Source organism: Mesoplodon mirus, assembly GCF_964341445.2.
Source record: "Mesoplodon mirus genome assembly, chromosome: 6".
Taxonomy (NCBI): domain Eukaryota; kingdom Metazoa; phylum Chordata; class Mammalia; order Artiodactyla; family Ziphiidae; genus Mesoplodon; species Mesoplodon mirus.
The window spans coordinates 144,816,239-144,833,696 of NC_138982.1; the positions used below are offsets into that span (position 1 = coordinate 144,816,239).

At 57.1% G+C, this 17,458-nt stretch overlaps 1 long non-coding RNA gene across 2 annotated transcripts; it reads right to left on the reverse strand.

Annotated features, from left to right (window-relative positions):
* Positions 1-2,300: 2,300 nt before the first annotated feature.
* LOC309806412 lies at positions 2,301-6,900 on the reverse strand. Of its 2 annotated transcripts, none has more exons than XR_014294379.1 (3): positions 6,675-6,900; positions 6,310-6,449; positions 2,301-6,065 (listed from the first exon to the last, which is right to left on the reverse strand). It is a non-coding gene; the product is annotated as an uncharacterized lncRNA (long non-coding RNA). The 2 variants fall into 2 exon arrangements; XR_014294380.1 differs by lacking the exon at positions 6,675-6,900 and having other exon boundaries at positions 2,301-4,022; positions 4,479-6,065; positions 6,310-6,444.
* Between the last annotated feature and the right edge of the window lie 10,558 nt (positions 6,901-17,458).

Below are 17,458 nucleotides of genomic sequence, written 5' to 3' on the forward strand. Positions count from 1 at the left end.
TCCTGGGCTCTCTGCTGAGCCCTGCTTGGGACTGACCTACAGCAGCACAGCAAAGACCTTGACAGCCGAACTGAGATGGAGACCACGGCCCACAGGAGGTGAGATGGAACTTGTGGTCTTACCCAAGTGGATGCACTGCTTGCTTAAAAAAAGAAAAACCAACATTTTCCAGAGGATTTTAACAAGACCCAGAGTCTACACAACACAATCTTGAAAATGTCCAGGATGCAATCCAAAATTATGCCACATACAAGGAATCACAAAATTCTCAAGAGAAAGACAAATCGCTAGATGCCCCCAAGATGACCCAGATGCTGGAGTTCTCTGACAAAGACTTTAAAGCACCTGTTGTAACCATGCCCCATGTGGTAAAGTAAAATACACTTGAAATGAATGGAAAGATAGAAATTCTTGGTAGAAAAATAGGAACAACAAAAAAGAACTGAATAGAAACTTTAGAGCTGAAAGATAAAATATCTGAAATTTTAAAAAGTCACTGGATGGATTTTGGTAAAAGAAATTTTCACATATTGAAATACAGGAAAGTCGTTCCGGCTTATACATGAGTTAACTTGATATTGATGCTGACTAGAACAGCCTGTTTGTGGCCTATCGAACATACACTGTACATCTGCTTTAATTATTAAAGAAAAGAGCACACTGACCAGAAGTAAACTATGTCCATGTTAAAAATAAAGATTAGGGCTTCCCTGGCGGCACAGTGGTTGAGAGTCCGCCTGCCGATGCAGGGGACACGGGTTCGTGCCCCAGTCTGGGAAGATCCCACATGCTGCGGAGCGGCTGTGCCCGTGAGCCATGGCCGCTGAGCCTGTGCGTCTGGAGCCTGTGCTCCGCAACGGGAGAGGCCACAACAGTGAGAGGCCCACGTACCGCAAAAAAAAGATTAAATGCCCCTCTTCTTGGGAGGCCAATACTGGTCCTCCTTTGATGATAAGCCTCCCCCTCAGGTGCCAAGTCCACAGATTCGCTGGGTACGTGCCAGTCTGGTTTTTTTTTGAAACCTTGAAGAAATGTATCCCTGACTTGTTAATGTTCTTTGTTCTGACAAGATAGAAAACTGTGCTAAAAACTCTGCTTCTCCAGAGCAGTTTCTCAGCATAATCTGGGAAGTGGGCTTCCAGGTGAGTCCTCAGTTTGGCTCAGATAAAACTCTTTTCTAGTCTTATTATTGATTGTTTATTGATTATTTTCATTGACAACTTAATAGCAGAATGGCAATGACAGGAAAGAGTCAGTGAACTTATAGACAGACCAATAGAAAAGTTCCAACCTAAACAACAGAGAGGAATATAAAACTGAAAAAGAAAATGAACAGAGCCTTAGGGATCTGTGGGACAATATCTAACATTTGTGTCATTTGAGCCCCAGAGGAGAGGAGGAAAACATGGTGCAGAAAAATATCTGAAGTAATAATAGCACAAAATGTCCCGAATTTGGGGGAAGAAGTAAATGTACAGTTTCCACAAGCTCAGCAAATCGCAAACAGGCTAAAGTCAAAGAATACCATGTCCAGACACATCACAAGTAAACCACTAAGAAACAAGGATAGAGAAAAAGCCTTGAAAGCAGCTAAAGAAAAATGATACATTATACGTATGGGAAGAGCAATTCAGATGACCACGGATTTCTCATCAAACACCATGGAGGCCACAGAAAGACACGAAGGAATGTTGAATGTGTCTTGCTAAGTAGAAGTCAGTGTGATACTAACATATGGCCTTCTGGAAAAGGCAAAACTGGAGACAGAAAAAAGGTTGCTAGGGGTTGTGGGGAGGACGGATGGGTACACAGAGCACAGAGGACTTTTAAGGCAATGAAACTGCTCTGTGATCCCGTAATGGTGGATACATGTCATTATACACTTGTCAAAACCCACAAAATGTACAACACCAAGAATGAGCCCTGGGGACTTCCCTGGTGGCGCAGTGGTTAAGAATCTGCCTGACAATTCAGGGGACACGGGTTCGAGCCCTGGTCCAGGAAGATCCCACATGCCGCAGAGCAACTAAGCCTGTGCGCTGCAACTACTGAGCCTGCGCTCTGGAGCCCGCGAGCCACAACTACTGAGCCTGCGCGCTTAGAGCCTGTGCTCTGCAACAAGAGAAGCCACCGTAATGAGAGACCCACGCACCGCAGTGAAGAGTAGCCCCCACTTACCGCAACTAGAGAAAGTCTACGTGCAGCAACAAAGACCCAATGCAGCCAAAAATAAATAAATAATTTTTGTTTAAATTAAAAAGAAGAGTGAGCCCTGATGCAAACTGTGGACTTTAATTAACAATAAGGTAGCAACACTGGCCATCAGGTGTAGCAGGTGCACCCCACTAATGCAGGATGTTAGTGACAGGGGAACCTGCGAGCCAGGGGAAGGGGATGGGACCCCTCTGTACTTCCTGCTCAATTTTTCTGTAAACCTAAATCTGGTCTTAGAAAGTCTATTCATTAACAAGATATCAGGCGCAAAATAAACAAGTGCAAAATTTTTAAAAACAACCAAAAATGTAAAAACCAACATGGAGGCCAGAGGGCAGTGGGACAGTATCTTTAAAGAAGGGAGGAGGGAAAGGGGTCTGTGTGGTTATAAGGCTTCTACGTGTTACTTGAAGTGCTAAATATGAACCCTAGGGACTTCCCTGGGGTCCAGTGGTTAAGACTTCGCCTTTAAGTTCAGGGGGTGCGGGTTCGATCCCTGGTCAGGGAGCTAAGATCCCACATGCCTCGCGGCCAAAAAACCAAAACATAAAACAGAAGCAATATTGTAACAAATTCAATAAAGACCTTAAAAATGGTCCACATCAAAAATCTTAGCAAAATTTGAACCCTAAGTAGACTGAAAGGTTAAGGTTCTATTATAATCGGGAAGCAACCGCTTAAAAAATTACAAAGAGCTCTAGCCAAAAAGTCAATAGATAAATTTAAATGAATATGGCAAACCATTGAAATAAGAACAAGAAAAGAGGGACAAAAACCAGGGGGACAAACGAAGCAAACCGTAAAATGGAGATGAAAGCCAGTCAAAAATGGAGATGAAAGCCAGTCAGATGGACGATTAGGGTCAAGGTCAGTGGTCTGAACTCCCAGCCCAAGGTTCAGGATTACAGCCCGCGTTTACTAAGAACAGTTCCGTGGTAAGCCAGCAACCAAATTACCAAGCGGGGCACCAGGCGGGAAGTGGGGAGCAAGGCTAAAGGCAGGAGAGTCCTGGATCGGGGACCAGGAGGCGAACAGTGACCCAGCGCGAACACTGAACTCAACAGGGGCCACGCGTGACGTCTGAGCCTCTGCCCCAGGGCTAGGACCGTGGGGGGCTTCCAGGACCCCAAAGACTGGTGGAGGTGCTGTTTGGGGGCCAGTGGGTCTGCTGGCCACACTCCGCTGGGGCACCCCATCCCCCCAGGCGGGCTCCCTCATTCCCTGGTGGGGCAGCATCCTGGGGTCCGATGTCCCTCTACTGTGGGGGGACAGGAGCGGGTCTCCACCCACGGAGCTGGAAATCCCAGGTGGACTGGTTTGCTCAGCGGCCCCAGAGCTCCTGTGAGTACCCCCCAATCCTGAGTCATTTTGGGGTCCCCTGAGAACATTCCATGTCTGGCCAGTTGCTGGGGGTAAAAACGTCCAGACTCCCCTGAGGGAAGAGGGGCTGAAGGCTCCTGTTGGTGGATGTAGCGGGGGGTGGGGGTGTCCTTGTCTCTCGGCTGGACTGTGCCTGGGCTCTCCCCACCCCCAGGCTGCTGCGCTCGGGCCTCTGGGTAAGGAGCGGCTGGATGGCCAGTGGCACCTCCCTGGGCGAAAGACTGCTCTAAACAGGGACAGCGTGAGGCCGGCAGGGCACGTACTCTGCACCCACAGGGTCCCCAGAGAGGGCCAGTGGGCAGCCGCTTCACAGGACTCGAGGCGCTGAGGGTGGGCGCGTTAGCGGCTTGGACAGCTGGGCCAGCTTGGACGCGCCGCGCATCTCTGCACGCGTCTGGGGCTGTGTCCCGGGAAGCCGGAAGAGAGGCCTGCGGCTTAGTAAGATGGAGCTGTTTTTATGCAGCTGCTTTCCCGGCACAGCCACTGCCCAGGGGAGGGGAGGGCCTGGGGGCCACGGGGAGCGCAGCTCAGGTGAAGACGGGAGGGTCCGAGGCCAGGGCAGCCCCCACCAGAGGAACGGAGAACAAAGCGCCCTCCCCCGGGCTCAGCTCCCCATCAGACATGAGGGCTGGGCCCGCGCGCTCTGGGGCCCCAGGAAGCGGTGAGGGGAAGAGGTGGGGGGGGCAGGCTTTGGTGTCAGGAGCCTCGGTGGGAGGGGGCAGGGGGCTGCCTGGAAGGGGCCTGGTGGTGCCGGGAGGGGCTGATGCTGGGGGCGGTGGGAGGGGACAGGCATGTCCCGCAGTAAGGCCCTAGGGTTCTGAGGCCACCCTGTCCCCTCCCCGTCTCCTTCCTCCCCTCTCCCTGTGCCCCCACCCCATCCTTACGGCCTCTGAGACTCAGAACGGGTCTGGGTACCCTGCTTTCCCACCCAGGCAGCAGGGCCGGTGAGGTGGGCTCGGCTTCTGTCCAGAGCAGCTGGGGGGCCAGGTGGGGGTCTGCATGAGGCTCTGCATCCCAGGGAGGGTACCGCCACCATGACCCTCCTGAGATAAGCGGCCGAGGTGGGCGAGGACAGCGGGACGGAGGCCGGGGGCTGGTGGGGGGCCGTCCTGGAAGCTCAGACCCCGCAGGTCGCCTGCACGGCCGTGTGGCCCCACCCTAGGAGCGGGCAGCGGCCCCCGCGTCTGTCCGTCGCATCATTTTCTCCCACAGGGCTGCCCCGCCCAGCGTCCCTTTCCTGCAGGGCTGGGGCTTTCCAGCCATTACTCACCGCTTTCCCGGTGTCTGTCCATCTAGGCTCTCGTCCATCTGCGGCTGCTCTGACTTGCCTGGAGCTTTTCATGTATCTTCACGCTGGTTATGTAAGGAGAACTTTACACGTAACCGGGGGGCTCTGCTGTCCCAGGCCTGGGGGGCTGCACCAGCTCCCTAGGGCGCTGGCCGGAGTCCCCAGCGCTCGGACGGGTCCATGCAGTGGGCGCCCAGCCTGCTCGCGCCCCCCATGCACCCCCTTTCTGCCTCTGCCTTCCTCCCTCCTCTGGTAATCAGAGAATAAGGAACGCTAGGCCGAAGGGCGGGGGCGGGCCCCCCAGCGGGCCCCCCACCCCACCCCCGCCTGGACAACGATGCTTCTGGGACCTCGAAGGAGAGACGGAGCGAGGGTCCTGCTGAGAGGCCAGATAGGGGGTGTTGAGGCAAAAGCAGGAGGCTCGCTCGGGTGGGTCCCCCAGAAGCAGGTGCTGAGGCAGTATTCCAGGACAGTTAAAGTGGGAGGTGACCCCAACGCACCAGGAGAAGAGTGGGGGAGGGCAGGAGCCAACACATCCCTGGGAGACCAGGCCACCTGGAGACCGGAGGAAGAGAGGGTGTGGCCAAGGCCCAGGTCACGCTGCAGAAGCCGCGCTACAGAGAGGTGCAAAAGCATCTCAGACGCAGCTGGCGGTGAGGGAAAAACGCCTCCGCTTCCCCCAGGCTCAGCCTCTGGGCTCCCAGCAGAGCACGTCGCTGGCCACACCGGGCCGCAGGGCAGCAGGGCCTGGGACCCCCAGCCTCTGGGGTCCGGTCTGCCCCAGGAGCCGGGCTTGGCGAGGGGGTCTGGGGGCTCACGGGCCCAGCATCTCACATGCCCTGAGAGGCTGGGAAGGGAGGCGTCGGACGGGAGACCGCGGTCAAGGCCGCAGACGCCGCAGAGCCGCGAGTGCCTGGGCACGTGGGACAGTGAGGCTCCCTTTTCTGCAGGGGGCGGGGGCGGCCTGGCGGCGGCTTCCCCCCGGGGGGGCCCCGCTCTTCCAGAGCCGTGCCCTGGTTTCCCTCGCCAGCGTCTCCGGAAGCCAGGGCTCTCCGCTTCCCGAAGACTCCAGAGGCCTCGCTCGTTTTTATTCCCAAATAGGAAGTCTCTGCAGCCCTCCGGCCAAGTATGTGGGGCGCTGACTTCATTTCGCGCAGAGACTAGCCGGCAGGAAGGTCATGACCTAAGTGGACGATGAGCTGATAAGAAGCCGGAGGGGAAAGGCATCCGGGCCTCTTCCCGGGACCCAGCAGGGAAGGGGCACGTGAGGGGGACGGCCTGAGCTGCGGGGGCCTGTCCTCCGGGCTCCTGAACACGGACAGAAAACAGCCCCTCCCCCAGATATTCCCACTTAAAAATCCTACGGTTCAACCTAATATTCCCACGATGGGGAAACCGCCCTAAAAAGAACAGTTTTCGGCACGTACACATGGTCACCATTTGTCGAAACGTGGCATCCCTCCATGTGCTGGAAGACGTTGGATCTGATCGCTGCCCGGTGCTGACGTTGAGACTAAGTGGCTATTAACTTCACGTCTGTGCTCTGAGGGGTTGCCAGTGTCGGGCCCTGCGGGGCAGAACCGTCTCCCTGACGTCGTGGCCGCTGTCCCTCCCTCTGAACCGCCACTTCCTGTGCGAGAACGGCCCCGGGTGTCCCCCGCGGGTCTGAGGGGGGAGGGAGGGGGTCCCTGCCCTCAGACAGAGCCAGGCAGGCTTGTCCACACAGAACAACCCTGTCTGTGGTTTTTATTATTATCTCTGCAGCCCCACCTCCTCAGTTCCCCCTCCTAACCTGGAGCCTGGAAATCAACAGCACCGCGGGTTCCCAGGACATCAGCCTCATCAGGGCCTTTTCCTCCCAGCACCAAGGACCTCACTTGGCCCTTGGGACGGCGGCAGTGATCATGGGCCGGAGCTCTGGGCCCAGAGCGCTGACAAATCACGTGGTTGCTCAGGAAATGCACGCGGGCTGGGGAGACAAACAGGCCCTCCGCCAGGGGCTTCCTGGAGGAGGGGCAGCTAAGAGACGGGGGACATCATGGTGGCGGGAGTGAGCCATGGGGCTGGGGGCCAGGCCAGGAGGGAGCAGGGCGCCAGGCTGGGAGGTTCTCGAGCGTCGCCCGTCATTGCCCACGACGGCCTTGTGAGGCCAGCGGGAAACTGAACTCGGGAGGGGCGGGCGCTTGACCCCAACGGTGGCCTAGGAAGGGCCAAACCAGGAGCCCCCCTCACCTGGGGCTCCACCGCCACGGCCTCTCCCCAGGAGCAGCAGGAAAGCCTGGCTCAAGGAGTCCAGCTTGTCCAAGGCCACACAGTGGTCCGCGGGGGCCAGGCCTGAGTGCAGCCCCTCTGGCTCCCCTGAGATCCAGCTGCCCGGGGAGGACGGAGGAGAGGCAGCGGCTCCCGGGTCCGGACGGTGGGGACACGGGTATCGAGGGGACACGGGTATCGAGGGGACAGAGCTTGGCCGTGGCCACCGTCCCGGGTGGAGATTCCACACGTGAGCAAGTGAAGGTGGGGCGGGGGGACGAGGCGGCGGGAGAGAGGACAGAGGCCCCGGGGCACGGGGAGGGGACCGCGGCCTCCAGGTGAGGGTCAGAGAGGCTCCTGGCCTGGGTGGGGAAGGGGGACCTGAGTTCGCCAGCCAGGCCAGGCCAGTGACCCTGAGTGGAGAGACAGACCCGTCACTGTCATCACCTGTCCCTGGTGATGGCCCTGTGACCACGTCAGCTTCTGCTGTCACTCCCATTTCCCAGATGAGGGGACCCACTGGCCCGGGGTCACACGACCGGGGCCTTTCCCTCTGTTAACCAAAACTCCAGCAATGGAGACCCGATTGACATAAAAAGCGTGTTTGGGGCTTTGTTAGGACTGCAGCCCGGGAGACACAGATTCAAGAAACGCCTGAATTGTGCTCTGCAGGACTACAGGATAGGGGAGGCTTGGAAAGGAGAAAACCGAAGGCTACAGCTAGTTACGCGAGTTGTTTATCAAGAATTACAACTGGATGTAAGTCAACTATACTTCAATAAAAAAGTAAAAAAAACAAAGAATAATTGGAGCTGGTAAGAAGTGAGGTGCTTGTTAAGTGAGGCTTGGTTGGGATCTGAAATGGTTGCGTAGTCACAAGGGGAGACCTTGAGATCCCAAGGTTGCAGCTGGCAGCTGCCATTCTGAGTACGGCTAGGGGTGCCTTGGGTCTGGTGCAGTTCACAGAAAGTTCCAGTTCTCGGTGGGGCAGGGACGTGTCTGACACCAGATCCTCAATGGCCTCCGAAGGACATTAGTCACACACTTAGCTCTGTGGGCCCGGGGCCCTGGCTGAGCTCAAAGACCCACAGGGGGTTCAAGTCACTCTCAACATCCTCTGGCCCCAAAGATCCCTTCCCCGCCCTCAGCCACCAGGTAGAGCAGGCGACCTGGCCCCGGGCCCGTGCCGGCCATCTGCCATCCGTGTGGGCTGTGGCTGGCCTGTCACCTGCAGGGCCCAGGGCCCTGAGCTAGTGGGGAGGGCAGACCCAGACATCAGCAGTCATCGGGCAGCCACGTGTGAATGTGCAGGGCCAGCGTGTGACCTCGTGGGTCAATGTCTCCGGGCTCAGGCCTGCCACTGTCCCAGGCCGGATTATAGGAGGGTGACACAGCTTCCAAGGAGAGAAAGCCCAGCTCTCTGCTGGAGGTGCCCACACCCAGGCTCCCTGCCGCAGACATGAGGGTGGAGGCCGCCCTGTGTCCCCGGGTCACCCTGGGCTTCCCGGGGCCAGCCTCCACCCTGGGCGGCTGTCAGGGCTGCCGAGTGTGGCCAGCTCCACGCTGAGGGCATAGACTAGGGGATTCTGAACGAATCCCACCACCCCTCTGCTCTCCCAGGCGCCAGCCTCCTGGCCCTGCCTGGTGTCACCTCCCCGTGGAGCTGCCAGATCATTCCCCGCAGCAGATCGGGACCCCGAGTTGGCAAAGGCTCAGGACGGGGGCGCAGTGCCCAGGGAGGGGGTGTCTCCCCTGAGTGCAGACAGAGGGGTGGGGGGGTCCTGCATCGCTGTGGACCCATCAGTGCAGGAGGGCGATGAGGCTGTGGTCCCCAGGGACCCGGCGTGAGGCAGGTGGGGGCATGGCACCTTCCTCCTGTAGTGTCCACGTCCCCATGTGTCACCTGGACGGTTCGCTGTATCTTTAAACCACCCGGCAGCCCTTCATGACGGGTCCAGCGGGCCACCAGACTCTGTCCCACACCTCCGCTCCCCTTTCTCCCTCTGTCAGCCCGAGCGTCCCCACCTGGCCGCCCTCTCGCACCTATAGGTTGTCAAGTGACCCACATGGCCCACCTTCTCCCCTTTGCACCAAAGCCAGTGTGGATGGATTCTTCCGGCTGCAACTGAGAATCTGAACAAATTCAGTGTGTGCTGGGCTAGGGGTGCGTTTTCAACCCACATGTCGTGGCTTCAGTCCTGGTCTCTGCTTCTCTGCCCCACTCTGGGAGATCCTTGTGCACGTGTTGTCCACCCGCTGCACCTCTCAGCTCCTCCTGTGTGTGTGTGTGTGTGTGTGTGTGTGAGCTCACGCATGTGATTAAACCATCACCTCTTTCCTCCCTGTTTTTTTGTCTGTTTTCTGGGTTTTTTTTTTTTTTTTTTTTGCGGTATGCGAGCCTCTCACTGTTGTGGCCTCTCCCATTGCGGAGCACAGGCTCCGGACGCGCAGGCTCAGCGGCTGTGGCTCACGGGCCCAGCCGCTCCGCGGCATGTGGGATCTTCCCGGACCGGGGCACGAACCCGCGTCCCCTGCATCGGCAGGCGGACTCTCAACCACTGCGCCACCAGGGAAGCCCTTTCCTCCCTGTTTTGCCTTCTGGCAGCTTCCTCAGTCTGTCTTCCACTTCGCTCACCCTCTTTTCAACAGGTTCTCAGTCCTCTCCCATCTTCGGAGTTTTTTGTCTCCGTGACTATATTTTCCGTTTCCAAGACTTTTGCCATTTCCTTACCCAGCTGGTCTTGCTCTGTATCTGCCAGTTGGCCTTCCTGGTTCCTTTGAATGGATGTCATTGCTTCATTTATTTCTCTGAGCACCGTAGATTGTTCAAGAGCTTTTATCAGACACTTAACTCCATCTGGGATGAAGGCGTGTTCTCAGAATGGATTTGGTTGGCTCTTCCTTTTTGTTCTTTTTTTTTTTTTTAATGAGGGAAAATCCACATAACATAATATTAACCATTTTGAAACAAACAATTCAGAGACATTTAATGTATTCTCAGAGTTATGCAATCATGACTGTCTCTTAACATAGAAAAAGAAATCTTCTTTTAGATTTTAGATTTTTAGGGTTTTAGATTTGTGTTTGCAGACTTATTTTGAATAGTTGTTTGCTGTTGTTTTGTTGTTAGGGTTTCTGCTTTTGCTTTGTTTTTGGACCCTCCCTGTCTAGAAGGTGTGCGGCCACCTCCAGCGTCTGTCCAGCCCCAGGGCTTGCAACGGGCTTTGAGCTGCTGACCTGCAGCCATTCTGGCCCTGTTGTGGGCCTGCTGGGACCACACTTGACTGTGCTTCTCCCCCGCCCACCCCAGTGTCCTGCCAGGCTGGAGAGCACAGCATGTTTCCAAACTAGTCACTCACCCTTAGTTTTGGGCCTGGGTCCCGGCAGCTGGGACCCGTCACAGGGGCCGAGTGCAGACCCACCAACCTCCACCCAGAGTCCCCGGACCTCAGCTCTAGCCCTGCTCACAACCCACTGAGATGATCCCACGTCCAGGCTACAGAGACACTAACCGTCTTGTTGAGCCCTGTGGTCCTCCACCACCGACCTGCAGGGCACAGAGGCGTGTGGGATGTGAGCTCAGAGACACATGTCTCACTGGGGCCTGATTCCTTTCCTTTCCCCCTTTTTTTGAGCGGGTGAAAACAAACCCCTCCAAGTTGGGCATTTGGCAGCAGGGCTGTCCTGAAGGAGGAAAGGTCTCTAGTCTACCTCGGGGGCTCCAAGCAGGGGTGAAGCCCTGAGAAAACCCCCGCACACTGAACCCCCTTCAGACATCAGAGGCAGGACACACGTGCCAACATCCCCAGAGAAGAGACTCGGCATCTGTTGAGGGGTAAGGACTGTCATATCTGTTTAAAAGCAGGAGCCAGGGAGGGCGGGAGAGAGAAGGTGGGCCAGGCCACAGGTGGAGAGAAGCTGGGGGGGGCCAGCCCCAAGGGGCCGCAGGAGAGAGCTCAGGAACCCCGGCTTGGGTGGTAGGCTGGCTGCGCCCTGCCGCCCTACAGACAACCCTCCCACGCCAGGCAATGGACGTGCCCGTGACCCCTTGTCCCCTGGTTTAGGGAACGTGCTGTCCCTGAACAAGCCCAGGAAGCCCTGTGGGGTCTCTGTGGACGCTTGTTGGGACCACTGATGGGACCCTCCACAGACATCAGTCCTCTCCGGCATCCCCGCAGACCCACTCAGGTACTTTGGGGCGTCCTGGGAAAGAGTTTGGATCAAGATATGGGAAATCGGTTCTCTAAAAGCCAATTAACAAAATGACCTTAATTTACCAGTTTTCTGAAAGTCAATTCCCTAAATGATCCATTTACCAAAACTTCAGACAGATATTTTAAACCTGGTCTGCGCAGTAGGCCACAGCTGTTTGCCAGCAGAAGTAGGAGCAGAGGTGGATAATTCTGGCCAAATACCTTAGCCAGGGTCAAGGGCACATTCAGAAGAAAAGACAGTCAGTCAAGCTGGACCAATGCATATTGGCAAAAACGGCCACCAGAAAGAGAAACTTTGGGGGACATTCTCAGTTATTCACAAATAGATCACTTGGGTCCATCTGGCTCTGGGCATATGGGTAGCAGCAAACTGATCTAGTTCTGAAGACACAGTAGCAAGTAGAAGTCAAGGGTGCAGTGGAATCCCAGCTGTTCCACCGCTGCTAGCTGTGTGACCTCAGGCTAGTCCCACTCCCTCTCTGTGCATTGGTTTCCCTGTCTGGGTGACTGCAAGGATTAAAAGGGACCACAGAGCCCAGTGAGTGTCTTCGGAGGTCACCACACTCCAGGTTCCCACTGTGTCTCCGCCATCAGCACTCAGGGCCATCTTTGGGTCCATTCACAAGCTGGCCCCTCAGCGCATCAGGGCTTGTGAGCTCTGCAGACGCTTCCTTGCCAGACCCTGGGGAAGGGGCAAGCCGAGGGGGCTTCTCCTGGAAACCCCCAGAAGAGCTCTCCTGCTGCTGTGTCGAGACACGGGCGATGTGCCAGCCGCCCATCCCTCCTGGCGCCCCAGTTCAGCAGTTTTTTTCTTTCTTTCTTTTTTAATAATTACTTTATTTGTTTATTTTTGGTTGTGCTGGGTCTTCATAGCTGCGTGCGGGCTTTCTCTAGTTGCAGCCAGCGGGGGCTTCTCTTTGTTGCAGTGCACGGGCTTCTCATTGCAGTGGCTTCTCTTGTTGTGGAGCACAGGCTCTAGGCGCACAGGCTTCAGTAGTTGTGGCACGTGGGCTCAGTAGTTGTGGCGCATGGGCTCAGTAGTTGTGGCACACGGGTGTAGTTGCTCTGCGGCATGTGGGATCTTCCCGGACCAGGGCTCGAACCCATGTCCCTTGAATTGGCAGGCGGGTTCTTAACCACTGCACCACCAGGGAAGTCCCAGCAGTCTTTTTCTTTCTTCCTTCCATCCTTCCTTTCCTTTTTTCTCTCTTTCTTTCTCTCTTTCTTTCCCTCTTTCTGTCTTCCTCCCCCGGTCCCTCCTTCCCTTCTCTCTCTTTTAGCAGGTTCTCTGCAGCAGCCTCCCTTTCTCTCACTTCCAGCCCCACTCATGTAACCAGGCTGCCCAATCCCACCCTCAGCCACATCCGTGCTCCCAAACCCATCCGAGCCCTCCTAGCATTTAGTCTGAAAATCTATACAGATGTGAACTGGAAGAGGATTCAGAGGCACTTAATCCTCCCTGCTTCCCCCCACCCCCACCCCCCCAGACCAGCGCCCTCCCCTGGGGCCTCTTCTGGGCTGGGGTCAACCCGCCAATGCTCAATCCCACTGTAGTGACAGCCACTCCAGACTTCCCTCCAGAGGCACGGTGCTGGGGGACAAGGGCCTCTCAGCAGTCACTGCGAGGCCAGCCAGTCATCGGGCGACCTCATACCCTGCACCTCACCTGCCCTTCCTGGGGGTGTGATCGGCCCCACCTTGCGCCCCTGAGCTGGTCCTGGGCACCTTGGTGCAGCCGAGCTGCTGGAGCTTTCACCGCCTGCGGGCACAACCTTTAAACGGCGTCTCCACGATTTTGACGTCATCGTTCGAGCTCTGTTCATCGTGGTCCCGATCAGCAAGTCCTCGAGTGTCGTCGGCGTGTTTGCCTCGGCGGGGCTGCTGGCCTGTGACTTTCCGACGTCTGCTCTGAGCTCCGGTGTGAGTCTCGCCTCCCTTCTTCATTGGATCCCCCAGCTGGTGCTGCCCTCCTGGCTCTGCGCCGCGATCCACGCGCGCCCCGGCCCCTGTGTGGGCAGGAAGGGACTCAGATCCTGGGAGAAAAGCTCCGTTCCGAAGTCCCGCTCAGCCTTTGAGCCCCACAGGCCAGCTGGGAGCTGGTGCCGTTCATCAGAACCCAGCCGCCCAGCAGCCACAGCCAGGGTGTCACCAGCAGCCACACGCGGCCGCCAGCAAACCCCAGCTGCCTGGCTGACCTTCCGTGTCTGTGTGGCTGGCCCTACCTCCCCCGCCTGGCACACACGGTGGGCGTTCCCGCCTCTGCTGCCGGCCCTTCCGTCCCCACCTCAGGACGCCCAGCTCCCGCTGCCTCTTCTCTGAAGCTGGTGTCACAGCAGGTGATGCCAACCCTGCACCAGGTACACCCCGAGCCCGGCACCGTTCCCAACTCCAACCTCTTCTCTCTTCGCCCTGCTCCCAGCCTATCTGGCCTGAAAGCCCACCCTCACCTCGCAGAGTCAGCCAGCGCCAGGCCAGCCCAGGGGCTGTCACAGAGGCTGTGCACTTCCTAGAGCTGCAGGGACGCTAGGAGAGTCACACGCCGATTCACTCAGCAGGCGGGAGAGGGGAGAGCGAGCGAGGTGACAGGATGGGCCGGACACCTGCCCGGCAGCCTCCGGGGCCACAACGCCCTTCCTGCACCTGCTGGGAGCAGACGTGAGCCCCCACCTGGGTGAGCAGCGCCTGGCACGTGGGAGGGGCCCCTGCGTGGTCCCGCTGTTGTGGACACAGTGACTCAGCCGGGCGTCCCGGGACCTCGCAGTCCAGCGGGAATGCAGGGGACGCTGAGAGTTGGGGGACAAGAGCCTCTGGGAGGGACCCCTCACAAGCCCTGTGCTCAGACAGCACGACAGGCTCCGGGCCCCCGAGGCGCCTGCTGGTCCAGGGCAGGGGGGCGCCCCTCCCTTGCCGGGCAGCGTCTGCCCTGTCTCCGAGCTTCCACGTGGGCAGGTGGGTCCTGCACACCCGCCACCTGCCCTGGGGCCTTTTCCTGATTCAAGCCCCCATGGCTGCACTTCCGCCGGGCCTCACCTGTCCGGTGGGGGGGGGAAGATGAATGGCTGGGCCTGAGGCCCAGAGCCCCCAGGCCTCACTGCGTCCCCGCCTTGGGGCTTTTACACGGAGAAAGGCCCTGACCTTTCTCCTCGCTGCTGGCGGAATGTGGCAGGGGCGTGTCCACCCCACAGCGTCTCTCCAGTGCCCAGAGAGCCTTGGGCCAAGGTGGGGCCGAGCAGAGGCGGGCCCGCGGGCGGTCCCTGTGTCTCTCCGACATCAAACCCGCAGCAGAGTTTAACCAGCTGTGCAGCGAGCCCTCAGACTTTACTCACTCATCGTGTACCCGTCCAGCCAGCCCTCCTCCGTCACCCCGTCTTCCTTTGATGCATTTCAGAGTGTGTCACGGCTGTGTTCTTTAAGAGAAAAACCCAAAATCTAACGTCTGTCTAGGAGGGAGGCTGGTGAGTAAACTACAGCGTAATCCGGATAAGGGGATGTTGTGCCACCTAAAAGGAGAGACGTTCCCAAGAGAGATAACGGGTGAGTGAAGACCAGCTCAGAGCAGGGAGCAGACCGCCCCCCCTGTGCACCACGTCCATGTCCCCAGGCAGCAGCTGGTACTCCCCGGAGCCAGCCCTCACCCAGCGGGTCAGCGTCCTCAGAGAAATGACCCAACTTCCTGTCCTTCGTCTTTGGAGGGCCGATGCTCAGGGGTGCCCGGCAGGACTGAGCCCCGACGCCCCAGGGAGCTCCTGCACGTGGACCGGCAGCGCCCGGCATGCGACCCTTCCTCACCTGCCCTCTCGTGCCTCCTGGGGGCCCTATCAAGTGACCCACCTACCCCCACGTCTGCCTCAGGGGACCCCCAACTAAGACACGTCTCATAAAATACAGCGACAGGCATGGAAGGCCCCCCAGGCCCATGGTGACAGTGACAGCCTCGGGGGTCCCCAGGGTGGGAAGCTCACCGCTCACTCTTCCTTCGATTCGTTCTGCTCCGTTTGAATCCTATGTCCTGGGCATGTCTAATCTACCCCAAAAGCACACTGTTAATAACAGTCAGAGACTCCTTCAGTGTTTACCCGAGAGAAATGAAAACACATGTCCACCGGAAGACCTGTGCACAAATGTTCACAAATGTTCAGCAGCTTGACTCCTAACAGCCAGGAAGTAGTAACGACCCGAACGCCACCAACAGGTGAGAGGGACCAAGGTGTGGTCCATGCACACAACAGAGTGTCACTCAACCTTGAGAAGGAGTGAAGCGCTACCCCACTGCCCCCGGGTGACGTCAGAAACGCGCTGAGTGACCGAAGCCAGAAAAGGAGCACATGCTGGATGGTCCCAGTTACAGGAAATGTCCAGGTGACAAACCTACAGACAGGAAGCAGACCTGTGGTTGCCCAGAGCTGTGTGGGAACAGGGATTAGCTGCAAAGGGGCACAAGGGATCTTTTGGAGTGATGAAAATATTCTAAAAGTGAGTTATGGTGATGGCTGTACAACCTGGGAAATTTACTAAAAATCACCAATTAAATACATTTAAAACAGGTGCATTTTTTATGTTTCTTTTTTTTTATTGATGTATAGGTGATGCCCAATATTATATAAGCTACAGGTGTACAATATAGTGATTCACAATTTTTAAAGGTTTTACTCCATTTATAGTTATTATAAAATATTTGCTATATTCCCTGTGCTGTAGAATGTATCCTTGTAGCTTATTTCATACCTAATAGTTTGTACCTCTCACTCCCCTGCCCCTATATTGCCCCTCCCCCTTCCCTCCCCCCCACTGCTAACCGCTAGTTTGTGAGCCTGCTTCTCTTTTGTTTTATTCACTAGTTTGTTGTATTTTTTAGATTCCACATGTAAGTGATATCATACAGTATTTGTCTTTCTCTGTCTGACTTATTTTACTTAGCATAATGCCCTGCAAGTCTACCCATGTTGCTGCAAATGGCAGAATTTCATTCTTTTTTATGGCTAGTATTCCATTATATATATGTACCACATCTTCTTTATCCATTCGTCTGTCGATGGACACTTACGTTGCTTCCATGTCTTGGCTATTGTGAATAGTGCTGCTATGAACACTGGGGTGCATGTGTCTTGTCTAACTGGTGTTTTGTTTGTTTGTTTGTTTGCGGTACGCGGGCCTCTCACTGCTGTGGCCTCTCCCGCTGCGGAGCACAGGCTCCGGACGCGCAGGCTCAGCGGCCATGGCTCACGGGCCCAGCTGCTCCGCGGCATGTGGGATCTTCCCAGACCGGGGCACGAACCCGTGTCCCCTGCATCGGCAGGCGGACTCTCAACCACTGAGCCACCAGGGAAGCCCTAACTAGTGTTTTTTAAAACAGTTGAATTTTAATTCAGGTGGTGGTGCCACCCATGGGCGCCCACCTGCTCCCTGGGGCAGCAGAGGGAGGCGGCAGTGGGGCCTGTGCGGGGAGCCCTGGGGGCCGCGCTAGTCCCCGAACACCTGAAGGCAGCTGCCTGGGTCATCAGCTTCCCGCCGACACCTGGGATGTGGCCTCATGGCCACAGCAAACTCTTCCCTCGATGTCATTTCTGTAACTCAAACAAGAAAAACTTAAACAAACAACAAGAGGCAGCCAAGCGGGAGCCACACACGGTGTCCTGGCCGCAGTGGGGACATTCTGTCTGGAGCCCCGCAGCTCTCTGTTTGTGCAGGGAAGCGGCGTGACGGCCGCGCCCGCAGCTGGCATCTTGGCCCTGCAGGCGCCCTGCGGTCGCCCTCCCTCAGATGGGCTGTGACCTCAGCAGCACATCTGCGGAGACGGGTGGGAGGCCCGGCTGCATCCTGAAGGCTCCCCAAGCCGCCCAGAGCTGCAAAGGTCTCCTGCGCACTCCCTGGGGAGGAGCCAGCACCCAGGAAGAGCGCGTCCCCCCGTCCCAGCCCCTTCTCAAGTTCTGGCCTCTGCCTGCCACCCCCTCCCCCCACCCCCCATCGCCCTCCTCAACTGTGAGCAAGGCCAGCCCCAGACCTGGGGCGCCCACCCCTGGGGCAGACGGCCCCGAACACACAGAAGAATGAAGAGGGTGACGACGGGTCCCAAAAGCGCCCGGAGGAAACGTGAAGCAGGAGTTCTGAGCGG